Source organism: Lepidochelys kempii, chromosome 6, assembly GCF_965140285.1.
Source record: "Lepidochelys kempii isolate rLepKem1 chromosome 6, rLepKem1.hap1, whole genome shotgun sequence".
Classification (NCBI taxonomy): domain Eukaryota; kingdom Metazoa; phylum Chordata; order Testudines; family Cheloniidae; genus Lepidochelys; species Lepidochelys kempii.
The window spans coordinates 62,950,275-62,968,551 of NC_136385.1; positions in this window are offsets into that span (position 1 = coordinate 62,950,275).

Consider the following 18,277-nt stretch of genomic DNA (forward strand, 5'->3'; position numbering starts at 1 on the left):
GGTGTGAATGTCATGACTGGGTTTTTGGAACCATTTATCTAATTTCTATTTATTTTTTTTTGTAATTAGTATTGTTGAGAAATATGTGGCAAGCAAATGCCCTGCAGTAGAAACAGAGCTTGCCTGGAAAAGACTGTAGACCTGGTGAATATTTATACACAGTGACAGTGACATTTGACTTTGGATTTTCTCTCACCTAAATTGCTGCCATTCAACTGTGAACCATTTCTCCTCATCCTGACAAGCTGGGGCAGACATAACACCTTGGACCAAAAGGCCCAAATTATGCATCTCTGCCTCAGAAAATTTTGACTTACATTTTATGTCTGTGAAACACAGACCAGATATAATTAATGATGAATGAACTTCAAGGGATTGTAAGCTTCATTATTCTTATTCTAATTTGTCTCTTTTTTCTAGTGATACCCACAATGTACCAGGTGCTGTACAAACAAAAAAGAAGACACAGTCTTCATCACAAAAAGCTTACTATTGAAAAATACAAGAAAGACAGAAAAACTGAGGATAGGGGGAAAGTGTTCACCATACAAGAAAAATGGGCAAGGTGATGATTGCCCATGAGTATTAACTGGAATGTTCTATACATTTACTGTAGAACTGCTTGATTTTCTCTGCAGCGCGGTTCCCAGAGCCCTTTATGTAGCTACATAAAAACCTACATTAAGACAATATTGGGGCTGCACAATTAGACATTCAAAAAATCAAGAAATGCTGAAGTTAAACTGGCCTGTGCAACCTTAACTCTGCTTCTTGGTGCATATGCATTACTGCAGCCTTTAAGTACATGATCACATACTATTTTTTAAAAATAATGCAGTAAAATATATATTATATTTTTTTTCCTATGACAGATATGCACAGTTAGTATCTTCTTCTAATGTGTACTACTGGATCTCAGACAAAAAAGTCCATGGAAATCATTTTATGCAATAGATTCCATTGGAATCCCTTGCTCCATTCAGTGGACAAAATTCACTGCACTTGCATAAAGCCAGACTATTCAGACTTTATGAGGGATATGTGAAAGGTGAAATTCACCAGAAGGCCAAAATGTGGGGCTGCCATGCAGGACAACACAGCTGATGCACCAACCAATAGGCTGGAATAGTGGCTGCACCTCTATAGGTCTAGTACTCTTCTTAAACTAATGCTTCTCTCCCACAGTGGTTATTTGAACCGCTTTCAGGTAGAGAGAGGGAGTGCTGTCAATCGTAGACTAGCCTGGGTTCTAGTCCCAGCTTTACCGTGGACTCTGCGTGTGACATTGGGCAAGTTACTTAAATTATCAGTACCTCAGTTTCCATATCAGTGACACGGGGATAATAATATTTACCTACCTCACTGGGGTGTCACGATGCTTCACTAATTAACTTCTGAAAAATACTTTCAGACCCTTGAATGAAAGGTGCAATGATTTCTTCTAGTGCAGGGGTTTACAGTGATGAGGATCATGTGAGTCCCTGCACAGACAGACAGTGTAGCATCTGCTACTCCTCAGAAAGAAAGGGGAACAATATTATAATGAGCCAGCCTATTTGGAATCAACATCAAGGTTTTTTTTTCTTTTTAAACACAAACGAAGTCATGCAGGGAGATCATTTCATCTTTCTCCCTTTTCACAAAATACTTGTGGGCCCTTTTATGCCATGTAACTATCAAAGGCCAGAAACCCAGCTCACTCATCTTCTCGTTGCAGTGCTTGGAGAGTTATTCCAATGAATCAGAGGGAAAAAAAAGAGAAGAAAGAAATATCATGCAGCGGCTGTCCCACAACAGCTTACGCATATAGGCTGATTCAGTTGTTTTCACTCAGTTTTTCTCAGCTCTCAGAGACCTTGGGCTGCTCTGAGGCACTTACATGCCAATCAAAATAAATTATTCTAATAAACAAAAAAAAGTCCAGTATTTGAAGTCCAGAGAGACTCTTACTAGAGAGCAACAGGTAAGAAATATTTCCCATTCTGACTTTGCAGAAGTAACTAACTTTTAAAAAAGTGTTTTGTGTCCAAGAGATTCTTTTCTTCTGCCTCCAGATTGATTTTCTATTTTATCTGGAACATGTTATCTTGACTGGCACAGGTATTCTTTAAAGCCAGTTCTGTTCTCTCGTTACAGGGAAAAGCAAGAGGTAATCAGTTTGTAACCATCAGCTGCCATGGGATTGCATTTCTGTTAATTTTAGAAATGAGGAGTCAAGAGACTTTTTTCTTCACTGGCCCATTCAGCTCCAATGTCACCTGAAAGGGCAGCTGGGGTTCTGGGAGCTATCTGGTTTGGTTTTTAATGTCTTTGAGCCATAGGTGCTGGAACTAGGGGTACGGGGGGGGGTGCTGCCTCACCCCCTGGCTTGAAGTGATTTCCATTATGTACAGGGTTTACAGTTTGGTTCAATGGCTCTGAGCACCCCCACTATAAAAATTGTTCCAGCACCCCTGCTTTGAGCCATAGTGACCTAGCATGGAATCATCCTCCTGAAGGTTTGGAGCCATCGGATGACTTTAAGAAATCCTGTACAATAGAGACAACACCCAGAGAGCAAGAATAGATTTAGTTTTCTCCTTAAAAAGTAAGTTTTACTACTAAGGCCAATATTCTCAAAACTTTGCACAGCCCAAAGTGACAGTCTGGGTGGTTATAAGAAGTTCTTAGCCGCTCTGGGCATGCTTAGTATTTTCAAAAAGTGTGTGTAAATGACCCCAAGGCCCCTGAGTGCCCCAGTAGAAGTGGTGAAAAGGGCCTGGTTATGGGACCTCATTACACGTTGATGACAAAGCCCCTCAAATACACTTGGCATGAAATAGGGCATCCATTGGGAAAAGGATGAGGTGGGGGCATGTGGGTTTACCATTGTAGACTGGTCATGATAAAGATGCCCATAGGAAGAATTGCATTTTGTGGAGAAGTCTTTGGAAGGCCAAGAGCCTCAGGGAAAAGCAAAAATGTTCTTTCTTCTTCAAAGGCACCTCGTGTGTGGGCTTCTTGGAGGGAGGTGGGATCTCCCCTGTGACATTTACTGGGCATTAGATGTAGCTGTCGGAGGTTGAGATAGAAGGGAAATTCAGGAGACAGAGAACCAACTACTCTATGTGTGGGTTGTAACGCTGCAGGTGCCAATGGCTGCAGACACGGTTTAAAAAGAGTCATATTCATGGCGAGCACATAAATTCATTCACTTTGCCCAGAATATCATCATTCCAGGCACAATCTGGTGGTTTTGGAGGCTTCCCCATAGAGACTGGCTCCATACTTAGTACATCAGCCTTCCTGTCTGAAAAGTTACTCTTTCTTTTCCTACTCTAGCCCTTTCATTCAGTATTTTTTCCCATGGGTTTCTTATCTTTTTCCCACCTTGCCTCTTGCCAGGGCCCTATACCCCCATCTCTCTGCAGCAACAGATGAAGACATCATCGTGGCTGGGATGTGATGCTGAGCACATAACTGAAAATATGGCTATTTTGCATACATCTCCAGGTGTAAAAATAAATCACAATTAATATGTAATATTTAAAATGGCATTAAGGAAGGTACAGGTGAGGTCACGCACTCCCGCACCATGCAGTAAGTAGCAGTGTTTGTTCTGAAAATGATAAGTGCTCTGGGCAGGCTGTTCCCAGTCCCACCCTCATTGCCCATGCTATATGCTGACCATTAGGCAGAAGCCACAGAATGAAAGACAGCAGTGTTGGCTCAGCAACAATGCATAGGGAGCTCTTCCACTTTAAAATTGCAGCCCAGATCTTGCCAGTGATGAACTGAGTATAATTCAGAGCTAATGGCTTCTTCTGCGTTGATTTGCTGCTACTGCCAAATCCTAAGGCCAGTCTACTTGAGCATGGTGCCATAACATAATTTTGCTGCTGATAATGGCAGAGGCAGAAGTGTGTAATTGATTTCTGGCATCTGCAGCATGACCATCCATATGAGACCAGGTAGTCGTCGTGTAGTGTCAGGGCCAGCTGCTTCGCTCATGACGTCTCTGTAATTCATCTATTTCACTTTACATTCATTACAGTGAGTACACTGCCCAGGGGCACGAGCTGCTATATTTCAGCATATGACAATAAGAATGCTGTGTACAGTAGTCACCCTTGTGCACATTCCTAGATGTGGGCACCAATTTCTTGCCAGACTTGCTCTTTCTGAAATCTGAAGAGGGCGACAATAACTAGCTGGAGCCCACAGTGCTGGTGGGGAGCATTCAGCTCCCCTCTTGCACCTTCACTGCCTGATGAAAATGCATATTTTATTCAGTGCAGTCCAAACAGAGCTCTCTTTTCTCCCAAACACTTCTCCTGCTTTGAAAACTCCCCTTTAAGCAATTCATATCTGGCTATCCTGACAGTTGTGTTCATAGAATCTGCATTGATTTCAGTGGGAATTGTGGCTGCTTCCTCCAGACATGAATTTGGATCAGAAGGCTAGGTCACCTATAGGGAAAACTTGCATGGGGAGGACGAGGAAAAGAAACTTAAAGTATTAATGTACAGAATTGTTTCCCCTTCGCTCCTTGGCATAGGCAGTGGGTTCAGCCTTCTAAATCACAGCTGTCTTCAGATCATCTGAACAGCTCCCCAGGTCATTCAGCTGTGTTCCTTTACTGTCCCCACCAGCCCTATCTCCCAAATCCCCTTCAAGGAGGGACACATCATATAAGATAATACTGATTGAGTCTCACACTTCACAAACCCTGTGGGGCTGGGAGCAGGAGGAATTTATGGACAGTGGCCGTCCTCCTGACACACACTCTTCTGTTGTGCAAAGCTTTGACCCCAGAATGCACCTGCAAGGAAACTTCTCCGGGATCAGAGGAAAGGGAACAGCATACCATGGAGTTGCTATTCCTCTCCTTGCATGGCCTCCACCCTACCTGATCTGGCTCCATTTCTCTCCTCATCTATAGCAGAAGAGACATTTGGGCCCAGAGAGAGAGAGAGAAAGTGGGTGGGAGAGAATGAGAATGTATGAATGTGGCTGAAATCAGGCTGACTTTTTGTCATATGTTAATTATTCAGTTGAAAACCACCTTTTCAACTTGGGGAGGAAATCTGCTTGTCTGTGCATATTTAATCTAGCATTGACTCTATCTGCATCTGCAGCCCCATTACTTCAGGGAAAATCCTGGGCTCTTTTAAAAGGAGAACAGAAGACAAAATAGTATAGAATATGCTTGGGGTTGGCACAAAGTACTGAGTAGAATTGGTCAATAGCCAATCATTTGTATTCCTAGCAGAAACTAGCTACATGAGATTCTGGCTGTATTTAATTGGACATCTTTCTTATTTTATATTTGTATTGCCATTCATACTACCTTTCTTTTCTCCAACATAGGAAGCTAACTGACTCTGGTCTCCGCAATAGAGATTATACCGGCAGTGCAAGGTGGAAGATTTGTTTTAGTACTTTGCTTTTCTCACTTACATGTCATATTGGACCAAATTCAACCAGTGACTTCAGGACAGTTATGGCAGGGGTGATTTTAGCCCATTGTGATTGGCGAAAGAGAGCATATTGCAGCTCTTAGACATCTGCTGCCTCAGAAAGACAGACAGACACAGTCAGGTCCAGACAAAGAATATGGTTGATTCCTTTATTAGTGTTTTCTAGTTATCAGTCATTCTTCCGGAGACTTCCCATAAATGGGAAACTCGTTGCCAAGCTGCGAACGTCCAGTTGGTAAGACAGTCCTTCCAACAGTTTGCACATGCCCACCAGAAGATGCTTTCCCAGTCATGTAGCAATTGTTGATGCGGGGAAACTACAGGAAGCTGAGAAGGTTGACATGACTTGATTGTCTATTGCTAAGGCAGGCAGTTTTTTGTTATTATACATGTCTGATAACATCTGCTGAACAATGCACAAACCTCAGGGTAAGCAGCTCAGTGCTAAGTTCTGTAATTTAGGATATGTTAAAAAAGGAACACACTCAAGATTGAGCCTGTCACAAGGGGCCCTGTGTGTCGAGTGGCCCAGGGCATGGTCAGTATACCCTGTCACACAATCATCGGGACTCCCTGTTGCATTAAGCAGTTGCAGTTAGGGGGATTCAGGACACCTGGTGGAGCCTGGTAAACACTTCGTCTATGCCTCCCGAACCTCCTGGGTAGGACAAACAATTGCAGCTGAGGCTCTGACCCTCTGGGCAGGGTAAAACCAGCAAATAGTCTGCAGTCCCTGGGCAGGGCAAAGCAAACAGTAAGCAGCCCTTGGGGCAGGGCAGAACAAATGCTCAGTCTCTAGTCTCCTAAAACTCCTGGCTTGGGCAAACAATAGCAGTTAGTGGGCTCTGATCCTCTGGGCAGGGCAAAGCAAACCAATCTGTAGCTGGAGCCCCCCAGTAGCCACACCCGGCAGCATGTGCAGAGGGGTACGGGAACCCAGGCCCACCCTACTCTCCCAGGTTCTGACCCAGGGCCATTTGAAGCCAGGAAATCCCTAGTTAAGTATTCAAGCATCAGCTTCCAATACATTCACTAGGTCACTTCCTACTGCAAGGCTCATCTTGGGCACCTCCTCAGCTGGCAGTGGTTCAGCATCCCAGGCAGTCTCCACAGTTGGCTGATCGTTCACAGAGTAGTCTGGCTTCAAGGTTTCCACCACTCAGAGAGTCGCAGGTGCCTCTGCAGGAGCCTGCAACACACATCCTTCTTCCTCCTCAGCCAGCCCAGACTGAGCTGGCCTGCCTCCCTTTATCTGTCCCTTCCACCTGGAGTATGCACAGCAGGGGATGAGGGGATGTGGTCTCCTGGGCCCACAGTGATTGATCAGGCCCTGTTGGCCCAGTGCAGCTTTGGTACACCCTGTCACAAAGCCATCTACAATTTTGTTGATACGCATCTTTTTATATGTTCTTGTTATAGGGAGAGCAGTAGTGCTGTCTATAATTCCTAACATTCTCTATTATAACTCCCTGTTTTCAGTTGTATATAACTTTGGCAACTTGTAAATGTTTGGGCTGACATTTTCCGTGTGTCATCCCTTCCTACAGTTGATATTTTTAAAATATGCTTTAACAAAAATGATTCAGCCATTTGAGAGACAGTTTTGCCAGCAGTAAACATTTTTTCCTTAACTGTGAAAGGCTAGTAATTTGGAAAATGGCTCTTTCTCCCAGATCTGAATCCTGTCTAAAGGCACATTGCTGTGAAATGCTTGGGAAAATAGTTAGTTTAGATATAAAAATAAGACCAATAAAGGAGTTTCCAATACACTGTGACTCCTCAGGTGAGTGAAATAAATGGCTAACTGAGTACAGTACTTGACCTCAAGTACAGCTCAGTTGTCCCTCTCAGAGGATGAATGGTTGAATTGCTGACAGGTAGTACACCCCAGGTCCTCAAGAGGTGTAAATTGAAATCAGAGCTATACTGATTTACACCTGCTGAGGATCTGGCCCATCATCTCTAGGTTTCTAGTCCAAGAACTGAGAGTAAAATAACCCAAGGATCTTAGAAGAGGGCCACATCTGCCATCCTTACTCCTGTCAAATTGCACTTTGCTCCTCAAATTGTCCCAATGGGACTACTCACCAAGTAAGATACTAATCAGTGTGAGTAAGGTCATTAGAGTCTAGCCCTAAGAAAATAGCTAAGACTTCTAGCTCCATGTAAGTTTATTTTGATATTAGGATGTGGTGGTTCTTTTCATAGAAGTATTATTGTTTTATGTTGCTATGGCTATACCTGACCTATGAGGAAAAGTTTTTTTAAAATGCGCATATTTAGTCTTGAAAAAGAAGACTGAGGGGGGACCTGATAACATGTTAAGGGCTGTTAGAAAGAGGACTATGACCAAGTGCTCTCCATGTCCATTAAAGGTCGGACAAGAAGTAATGGGCTTAATTGTTAGGGGGCTTATCCTTCACCCACTTACTTCCCTGGTCCTTCTTGCATGAACAGAGAGCAACAATACCCAAAGTCCAAAGGTGCAAACAATTCAATGTTTATTGGGGTGAACTTCCAACAAGCATGATTCCATTTTCCTTCCTTAGTGTCCCCCTTCCCAGCTCTGACACCACAGAGCTTTACACCTGTGTCCCTGTTCCCATTTCTGCCCTTAGCCAAAAATGATTCCAATTTCCTTACCCCCATTCCCTGTTCCCATTTCCCCCACCCACGCCCCACCCACTTTCTGATTGACTGCAGACTATATAGTAAAACTTGAGTTCTGCTTAGCTATATCTTAACCAATCATTTTCCTGAAATTTAACTAACCAATCCTAACGTATTGTAACATGACTATGTAACCAATTATGTCCCACCACCTTAATTAGTTTACACCCAGCAAAATTAATTATACAGCAGACAGAAACAATCACAGAACCAGACAGAGATTATACAGACAAACAATAGCAAAGTGGGAACTATAATGATAAAACAATACAGAAGTGAGGATTTCACATACCAGCTATTGATAAGTGAGTTCTTGCCAGACAGGATGCTATCAAACTAAGTTTCCTTTTACATTTTCTAGGCACTTCCCTTTCTCTGGAGATGATAGGCACTATCAGGACAGGATTGTACTCCTAACAGCCCAATAGCACCTTATTTCAATGTGCCTAGTTTGGAATGTGAGGATGTGACCGTACACTTCCCAGCTTATGGCTGCCTCTGCTGCTTAGCCAAAGGCCTTAGCCTAAGAACAGGGCCTCAGACTGTCACAGTAAGAGAAGGACCTTACACCTGCAGACAGTGATTTTGATTCTTTCTTTTATACCTCTAACTAGCCAAGTGATAAGAATACACCTACATTCTTAAAGTACAGGCCTTTACCGACAGGCCTGAATATCTATATCCTAACATTAATCTGCAGCAAGGGAAATGTAGGTTAGATATTAGGAAAAACTTTCTAACTATAAGGATATTTAAGCTCTGGTCTAGTCTTCCAAGGGGAGTCGTGGAATCTCCATCACTAGAGATTTTTAAGAACTGGTTGGACAAACGCCTGTTCGGGATTGTTTAGGTTTACTTGGTCCTGCCTCAGCACAGGGAGGGCTGGACTAATTGACTTCTCAAGGTCCCTTCCAGGCCTGTATTTCTAGGATTGTCTTTATGCTTTTCCCAACCAGTTTCAAGTTGCCAGTTTCTATGTTCTGTCCTTGTAGGCACTGTAGTCCAGTAATAGTGTTAAACTCTGTAAATACAGTTTATCTATTTTCCTTTACCTTGTGGAGATTGCTTTAATTCAGGCAACTATAGAGACATAATAAAGGAAAGGATAGCATCTAAAATGACTGCCTTCAACAAACACTATTCATTATTCAAGGAGAAATTCCAAGGGGGCTATATTTAACCCTGAAGTATTTTACACAATTAAATTAAGGGTCAATTTGGTGGCAGTGAAAACTGAAACTATCTAACCCTTTAATAAAAGGATCCAAAGTGTGAGTGGTTTTTGTTTGATTTTTTTTATATTTTTGTGCAGTGGCAGCTGATTGACTAGGAACTATGGAACCAAATATCTACCTTCAATTTACTATTGCTGATTTTGATCATTACTTCCACTTATACCCCCTTTGGATTCTCATACATAAATTCTATTATTCTTGGTATTTGTATACTTTATATACTTGACCATTGTTATCCTACCCTCTTCCTCCAGGCATAAGGTGGTAAATTTGGACCCAGACTCTGTTTGCTTATTCAACTGTGGTGTTGACAACATTCCTAGTTATATGTGATGTTTTACTAGGAGGAGTGGATTGCTGTTTAAAATAAACCAAAAACAGTCATCCCCAAACCCAACCAGGTTGAGTAACTTAATTTTGTATCCATTTTGTAATGTGGGCACAATCTTTCAGCTCTAGTTCCTTAGTGAATATTTAAACACAGAGCTATGGACACTCTGCGTAGCAAGGAATTGATTCTGAATTATAGTAGGTATGAAATAAGTTGGCATTGATTGTGCTCAAACACATGGGGAGAAAACAAATTACATAGGTATTGATTAATAATATTTTTATTAAAATACTCCCCCGCCCCGCAACGCATCTACTTAAGACTAGGTGCCACTGTTAACCAGATTTATTGAAGATAAAAAAGACAAGTGAAAAGGGGGCATTTAATTAGCCCAGAACCTGGTTATAGAATCATAGAATTGTAGGACTGGAAAGGACCTCAAGAGGTCATCTAGTCCAGTCCCCTGTGCTCTTGGCAGGACTAAGTATTATCTAGATCATCCCTGACCGGATGTTTGTCTAACCTGCTCTTAAAAATCTCCAATGACAGAGGTTCCACAACCACCCTAGGCAATTTATTCCAGGGCTTAGCCACCCTGACAGTTAGGAGTTTTTTCCTAATGTCCAACCTAAACTGCCCTTGCTGCAATTTAAACCCATTGCTTCTTGTCCTATTCTCAAAGGCTAATGAGAACAATTTATCTCCCTCCACCTTGTGAGACAATATCAGAAGTCTTATTAAAGTCGAGATATACCACATCTGCTGTCTCCCCTATCCACAAGGCTTGCTACCCTGTCAAAGAAAGCTATTGGGTTGGTTTGACATGATTTGTTCTTGACAAATCTATACTATTACTTATCACCTTATTTTCTAGATGTTTGTAAATTGATTGCTTAATTATTTTCTCCATTATCTTTCTGGGTACTGAAGTTAAGTTGACTGGTCTGATTCCTGGGGTTGTTCTTATTCCCCTTTTTATAGATTGGTACTATATTGCCCTTTTCTAGTCCTCTGGAATCTCTCCTGTCTCCATGACTTTTTGAAGATAATTACTAATGGCTCAGATATCTCCTCAGTGAGTTCCTTGAATATTCTAGGATGTATTTCATGAAGTCTTGGTGACTTGAAGACATCTAACTCGTTCTTTCCCTATTTTAGCCTCTGATCCTACCTGATTTTCACTGGCATTCACTATGTTAGACATCCAACCTACCTTTTTGGTGAATACTGAAACAAAAAAGTCATTTAGTACTTCTGCTATTTCCACATTTTCTGTTATGGCTTTTCCCCCCTCATAGAGTAACAGGCCTACCATGTCCTGGTCTTGCTCTTGCTTCAAATGTATTTGTAGAATGTTTTCTTGTTTCCCTTTATGCCTGTAGCTAGTTTAATCTCATTTTGTGTTTTGGCCTTTCTAATTCTGTCCCTACATACTTGTGTTATTCATTTATATTCATGCTTTGTAATTTGAGCAGGTTTCCACTTTTTGTAGGACTCGGAATGGCACTTGGATTGCAATAATTAAGATGTGGTCAGCCTAGCCATTAAAAACCTCTTGTTTTTCAGAGCTGTAAAACTAAACCAAGTAAACATGGTTTTGTCTAAAAGTCACCGGATGGAACTATACATGTTATTTCTGCCTGGAAAAATCAAAAGGAAAAAAAGGCAAGAGGTACTAAAAATAATCCAATCCACTTTTAATGTTCTATCTAATGCAAACTGCATATCCTCAAATGCCTTTAGTGTTAACAAAGGTAGATAAATAATAACAGAGGGAGGAAAAAGTTTAGAGGCACAGGCAATGGAAAACAGATGTTTGTGCCAACATGCAGTCTGTTAATCTAGACTCATGACAGAGCCGCAGCTGAGCCCTTAAAGGGGCATGGATAGTCTTGTTCCCATTGTCTTAAACAGGGAGCATCAATTCTCCTTTTATTTAAATCTACCACAGACAGAGTACCTGTGAAGATGGGCAACACACAGCACAGTGTTCATCACATTCTGGAGTCTGGAGAGCTGGGAGCTTCAATAACAATTTTAATTGTACAGACTGAATTTTCTGGCCTTTCCCCCTTGCTATGGACTGTTGCTGAGAGCAGAAACAAAATATCAGACTCCTCTGGTGAGTTGAATGAATGGCGAAGGAGATACAGTACTTCTCTTCCAGAGAATGAGAGGTAGGTCATGAGCCCTGTGTCTGACTGCTGAGAGGTAGTGGGTCTGATCATCAGGTGGTGTGAAGGTTCACTGTCTAATACTGCTCAGAGACTAGGATAAACTTTTTAAAAGTTTTTAAATCAGTCACAGTAAACTCAGAAAGCCTGCCAAGAAAGGAGTAAAGACTCCGAAGCTTTAGAAGATTCCAGTTTCTTTAGTTCTGTAGAAAATCAGCAAGAGTGTTCAAATTTTGGCACCAATAATGATCTTCAGTCCCTTCAAATACAACTGCCTTGCCTTGGCCTCAGTGTTTTCTTGGTCTCACTTGCTAACCTCATCCCAGTGTAACCTTTGAGTGGGCTAGAGTTTACTTCACTGCCCTTCTCCAGTGACTAAAAATACCTCCCAACATTCAAGTCCCAAAAGGAGCTAAAGAATGAATTTAATTAAAATAACTTTATAAAATCTTATGATAAAGAAACAAATAATCTAATTTTTACAGCATAACATGGCTATTTTATAATCCACAGACATTATTTTCACAATTATACATAAACAGAAAGAAAACAAATTAAAATTTGAACAGTTCAGTCCCCACAGAAACACAGTGAGAAGATACTGTGAGTTCCCAAAAGCTTAGGTTGAGTTCACCTAAGTCTCAGTTAGAATCTTTGATCACCAAATCTATATGGTTTGCTGAGTCTAAAACAACATCTTCCCTCCATTTGCTTGTAGGAAACTTCAGTTGGAATCCATGCAGACTCTTTTCATAGATTCATAGATATTTAGGTCAGAAGGGACAATTATGATCATCTAGTCTGACCTCCTGGACAACGCAGGCCACAGAATTTCACCCACCACTCCTGCAAAAAACCTCACACCTATATCTGTGCTATTGAAGTCCTCAAATCGTAGTTTAAAGACTTCAAGAAGCAGAGAATTCTCCAGCAAGTGACCCATGCCACATGCTACAGAGGAAGGCGAAAAACCTCCAGGGCCTCTTCCAATCTGCCCTGGAGGAAAATTCCTTCCCCACCCCAAATATGGCGATCAGCTAAACCCTGAGCATATGGGCAAGATTCATCAGCCAGATACTAAAGAAAATTCTTTCCTGGGTAACTCGGATCCCACCACATCTAATATCCCATCACAGGCCATTGGGCCTATTTACCATGAATATTTAATTACCAAAACCATGTTATCCCATCATACCAGCTCCTCCATAAACTTATCGAGTTTAATCTTAAAGCCAGATAGATCTTTTGCCCCCACTGCTTCCCTTGGAAGGCTATTCCAAAACTTCACTCCTCTGATGGTTAGAAACCTTCATCTAATTTCTAGTCTAAATTTCCTGGTGGCCAGTTTATATCCATTTGTTCTTGTGTCCACATTGGTACTGAGCTTAAATAATTCCTCTCCCTCTCCGGTATTTATCCCTCTGATATATTTATAGAGAGCAATCATATCTCCCCTCAACCTTCTTTTAGTTAGGCTAAACAAGCCAAGCTCCTTGAGTCTCCTTTCATAAGACAAGGTTTCCATTCCTCGGATCATCCTAGTAGCTCTTCTCTGCACCTGTTCCAGTTTGAATTCATCCTTCTTAAATATGGGAGACCAGAACTGCACACAGTATTCCAGGTGAGGTCTCACCAGTGCCTTGTATAATGGTACTAAAACCTCCTTATTTCTACTGGAAATACTTCTCCTGATGCATCCCAAGACCGCATTAGCTTTTTTCACGGCCATATCACATTGGCAGCTCATAGTCATCCTATGATCAACCAATACTCCAAGGTCCTTTTTCTCCTCCGTTACTTCTAATTGATGCGTCCTCAGCTTATAACTAAAATTCTTGGTATTAATCCCTAAATGCATAACCTTACACTTCTCACTATTAAATTTCATCCTATTACTATTACTCCAGTTTACAAGGTCAACCAGATCCTCCTGTAGGATATCCCTGTCCTTCTCTAAATTGGCAATACCTCCCAGCTTTGTATCATCCGCAAACTTTATTAGCACACTACCGTTTTTTGTGCCAAGGTCAGTAATAAAAAGATTAAATAAGATTGGTCCCAAACCCGATCCTTGAGGAACTCCACTGGTAACCTCCCTCCAGCCTGACAGTTCACCTTTCAGTAGGACCCATTGTAGTCTCCCCTTTAACGAATTCCTTACCCACCTTTCAATTTTCCTATTGATCCCCATCTTATCCAATTTAACTAATAATTCCCCATGTGGCACGATATCAAATGCCTTACTAAAATCTAGGTAAATTAGATCCACTGCGTTTCCTTTGTCTAAAAAATCTGTTACTTTCTCAAAGAAGGAGATCAGATTGGTTTGGCACAATCTACCTTTTGTAAAACCATGTTGTATTTTGTCCCATTTACCATTGACTTCAATGTCCTTAACTACCTTCTCCTTCAAAATTTTTTCCAAGACCTTGCATACTACAGATGTCAAACTAACAGGCCTATAATTACCTGGATCACTTTTTTTCCCTTTCTTAAAAATAGGAACTATGTTAGCAATTTTCCAATCATATGGTACAACCCCTGAGTTTACAGATTCATTAAAAATTCTTGCTAATGGGCTTGCAATTTCATGTGCCAATTCCTTTAATAGTCTTGGCTGAAGATTATCTGGGCCCCCAGATTTAGTCCCATTAAGCTGTTTGAGTTTCGCTTCTACCTCAAATATGGTAATGTCTACCTCCATATCCTCATTCCCATTTGTCATGCTACCATTATCCCTAAGATCCTCTTTAGTCTTATTAAAGACTGAGGCAAAGTATTTGTTTAGACATTGGGCCATGCCTAGATTATCCTTGACCTCCACTCCATCCTCAGTGTTTAGCGGTCCCACTTCTTCTTTCTATGTTTTCTTCTTATTTATATGACTATAGAACCTTTTACTATTGGTTTTAATTCCCTTTGCAAGGTCCAACTCTACTTGACTGTTAGCCTGTCTCACTTTATCCCTACATGTTCTGACTTCAATAAGGTAGCTTTCCTTGCTGATCCCTCCCTTCTTCCACTCCTTGTATGCTTTCTGCTTTTTCTTAATCACCTCTCTGAGATGCTTGCTCATCCAACTTGGTCTACAACTCCTGCCTATGAATTTTTTCCCCTTTCTTGGGATGCAGGCTTCCGATAGCTTCTGCAGCTTTGATTTAAAATAATCCCAGGCCTCCTCTACCTTTAGATCTATAAATTCTTCAGTCCAATCCACTTCCCTAACTAATTTCCTTAATTTTTGAAAGTCAGCCCTTTTGAAATTAAAAACCCTAGTTGCAGATTTATTTGTGTTAATCCTTCCTTTCAGTTTGAACTGAATTAGCTCATGATCACTTGAACCAAGATTATCCCCTACAACCATTTCTTCTATGAGGTCCTCACTACTCACCAAAACCAAATCTAAAATGGCATCCCCTCTAGTCGGTTCAGCAACTACTTGATGAAGGAATCCATCAGCTATCGCATCTAGGAAAATCTGAGCCCTATTATTATTACTAGCACTTGTCCTCCAGTCTATATCTGGGAAGTTAAAGTCTCCCATGATCACACAGTTTCTATTAGTATTTACTTTATTAAAAACATTAAAAAGGGCTCTGTCCATATCCAAATTAGATCCCGGCAGTCTATAGCACACCCCAAGCACTATCCCAGGGGAGGCTCTATGTATTTTTTGCCAATGTAATTTTTGCCCAGACGGACTGTCATATCCATTTCATTGCTTCTTATTTCTTTACATTCTACCTCATCATTGATATACAATGCTACTCCCCCACCTTTACCTTTATTTCGGTCTTTCCTAAACAGCACATACCCCTCAATACCTGTAGTCCGTCATGGCTACTATTCCACCATGTTTCTGTTACCCCTATAATATCTGGTTTCATTTCCTGCACCAGTAGCTCTAGTTCCTCCATTTGTTACCTAGGCTCCTCACATTGGTGTACAAACATCTTAATTTTCGCTGTTTGGCCTCGCTCACATTCTTTACCCTATTAGGCACGGTCATTCTACAGCCAGTATAACCTATTAGACTGGTATCTACACTGCCCTTCCTCCTACCCACGGAGGAATCTAGCCTCATACATAAATCCCTCCCAGCTCTTGGTGTGCTTCTAAAACAGCTGAATACATCCTGTTTGGGTACAGGGAGGGTGGTCTGTATGCATTTCTGCCCTCATTAAGTAATGTAAATGGCATTTAATGTGACCTCATTAAGTAATGTAAATGGCATTTGACTGAGGACATATTTCTCTATGCTGTGGAGAAAGCTGCTCATTTTGACAGTATGTTCCATACCAACATCAGCTGCAAAGTCTGTGCTGCTTCCTTAACTTGCTCACAGCACACTAACACAAGGTAAACTAAATGCATGTAGTGGTGAGTCAATGACTAAAAGCCCACGGAGTCTTCAGTGTGGATTGAAAGAGAGAAGGCATTGTTCTATACTTGATGTTTCCATTGGCTTTCCTTGGAATACTAGAACGTTAATGAATGTAACATAAATCTGAACAAAAAAGAAACAAGTGGGCCAAATGTCATTTAGGGATTTTCCCCCAAAGCCACATTATAGAGGTCACAGAGGAGCATCACTTGCCCCATAACCTCAACCGTGCAGAACACAATGCCATCCACAGCCTCAGAAACAACTTTGACATCATAATCAAAAAGGCTGACAAAGGAGGTGCTGTCGTCATCATGAATAGGTTGGAATATGAACAAGAGGCTGCTAGGCAGCTCTCCAACACCACTTTCTACAAGCCATTACCCTCTGATCACAATGAGGGTTACCAAAAGAAACTACAGCATTTGCTCAAGAAACTCCCTGAAAAAGCACAAGAACAAATCCGCACAGACACACCCCTGGAACCCCGACCTGGGTATTCTATCTGCTACCCAAGATCCATAAACCTGGAAATCCTGGATGCCCCATCATCTCAGGCATTGGCACCCTGACAGCAGGATTGTCTAGCTATGTAGACTCCCTCCTCAGGCCCTACCCTACCAGCACTCCCAGCTATCTTTGAGACACCACTGACTTCCTGAGGAAACTACAGTCCATCGGTGATCTTCCTGAAAACACCATCCAGGCCACTATGGATGTAGAAGCCCTCTACACCAACATTCCACACAAAGATGGACTACAGGCCATCAGGAACAGTATCCCTGATAATGTCACGGCAAACTTGGTGGCTGAACTTTGTGACTTTGTCCTCACCCATAACTATTTCACATTTGGGGACAATGTATACCTTCAAATCAGCGGCACTGCTATGGGTACCCGCATGGCTCCACAGTATGACAACATTTTTATGGCTGACTTAGAACAACGCTTCCTCAGCTCTCGTCCCCTAATGCCCCTACTCTACTTGCGCTACATTGATGACATCTTCATCATCTGGACCCATTGAAAAGAAGCCCTTGAGGAATTCCACCATGATTTCAACAATTCCCATCCCACCATCAACCTCAGGCTGGACCAGTCCACACAAGAGATCCACTTCCTGGACACTACGGTGCTAATAAGCGATGGTCACATAAACACCACCCTATACCGGAAACCTACTGACCGCTATGCCTACCTACATGCCTCCAGCTTTCATCCAGACCACACCACACGATCCATTGTCTACAGCCAAGCTCTACGATACAACCGCATTTACTCCAAGCCCTCAGACAGAGACAAACACCTACAAGATCTCTATCAAGCATTCTTACAACTACAATGCCCACCTGCTGAAGGGAAGAAACAGATTGACAGAGCCAGAAGAGTACCCAGAAGTCACCTACTGCAGGACAGGCCCAACAAAGAAAATAACAGAACGCCACTAGCCATCACCTTCAGCCCCCAACTAAAACTTCTCCAGCGCATCAACAAAGATTTACAACCTATCCTGAAGGACAACCCATCACTCTCACAGATCTTGGGAGACAGGCCAGTCCTTGCTTACAGACAGCACCCCCAACCTGAAGCAAATACTCACCAGCAACCACACACCACACAACAGAACCACTAACCCAGGAACCTAATCTTGCAACAAAGCCCATTGCCAACTGTGTCCATATATCGATTCAGGGGACACCATCACAGGGCCTAATAACATCAGCCACACTATCAGAGGCTCATTCACCTGCACATCTATCAATGTGATATATGCCATCATGTGCCAGCAATGCCCCTCTGCCATGTACATTGGCCAAACCGGACAGTCTCTACATAAAAGAATGAATGGACACAAATCAGACGTCAAGAATTATAACATTCAAAAACCAGTCGGAGAACACTTCAATCTCTTTGGTCACTCGATTACAGACCTAAAAGTGGCAATTCTTCAACAAAAAAAACTTCAAAAACAGACTCCAATGAGAGACTGCTGAATTGGAATTAATTTGCAAACTGGATACAAT